The following is a 931-nucleotide window of genomic DNA, read 5'->3' as shown; positions in this document are numbered from 1 at the left end:
ATGGCAGAGGGGGTGGAACTGGGGGATCCTTGTGGTCCCTTCCAACCCTGACAGATTCTGATCTGTTTGAGCAGAGGACTTTAGAGCCCTAATGGCTCAATGGTTGGACTTGATGATCTTGAAGGTTCCTTCCAACCTAAAGGATTCTATGATTCTAACTTCCTCCATCCCCTTCCCTGCCCCACTTGCCCCTTGGGGTGTCTCTGCCCAGGCTGGCTGAGCTCTCCCACGTAGGGCTGTTTGGCAGCTCCTGGGGCACTGGGGCTCAGTGCTGTGGGGAGCTGCCTCCTTCAGCCTCCTCACTGCCTGCTAGACCTCCAGCAGCAGCAGCTGCCAAGCTGAGACCCCTCCGTGAAGTGGAAGGTGTGTAGCATAGGGCAGAGAGCTTGAAGGTCTCTTCCAACCAGAATGGTTCTGGGATTCCATGATTTTGAGCTTGAGAAGGCAAGTCCTGTCTTTAATTAGAAATAAAACATTCAGACTATCAAGGTAGCCTTGTTAACCACCTCCAACTTTGAGCACTATTTAAATTTGGGTGTTTTTTTAGTGCTGTGATGATTTTGATCTGCAGTTCACATGAAAGCAGGTGAGCTCTTGCTCCCCAGGGGCTTTCTGGAGCCAGGGATGCTTCACAGCCTCAAGTTCTTTACTGTGAGGGGGGTGAAATAATGGAACAAGTTGCCCAGAGAGGTGTTGGAGGCCCCATCCTTGGAGACATTCAAGGTCAGGCTTGATGGGGCTCTGAGCAACCTGCTCTAGGTGGGGATGTCCCTGTTCAGTGCAGGGGGGGTTGGACTGGATGAGATTTTGAGGTCTCTTCCAACTCAAATCCTTGTGATACATGCCAGCAGGTGAGCATGGAGTCCCCTGAGACTTCCAGAGAGGTTTTTAGCACAGCCACGTGGTTCAGAGAGACACAGAAGTGGGACTA

The sequence above is a fragment of the Merops nubicus genome, unplaced genomic scaffold (genome assembly GCF_000691845.1).
Source record: "Merops nubicus isolate BGI_N331 unplaced genomic scaffold, ASM69184v1 scaffold28027, whole genome shotgun sequence".
In the NCBI taxonomy this organism is placed as follows: Eukaryota; Metazoa; Chordata; class Aves; order Coraciiformes; family Meropidae; genus Merops; species Merops nubicus.
Note: the sequence above shows the minus strand (reverse complement) of the source record.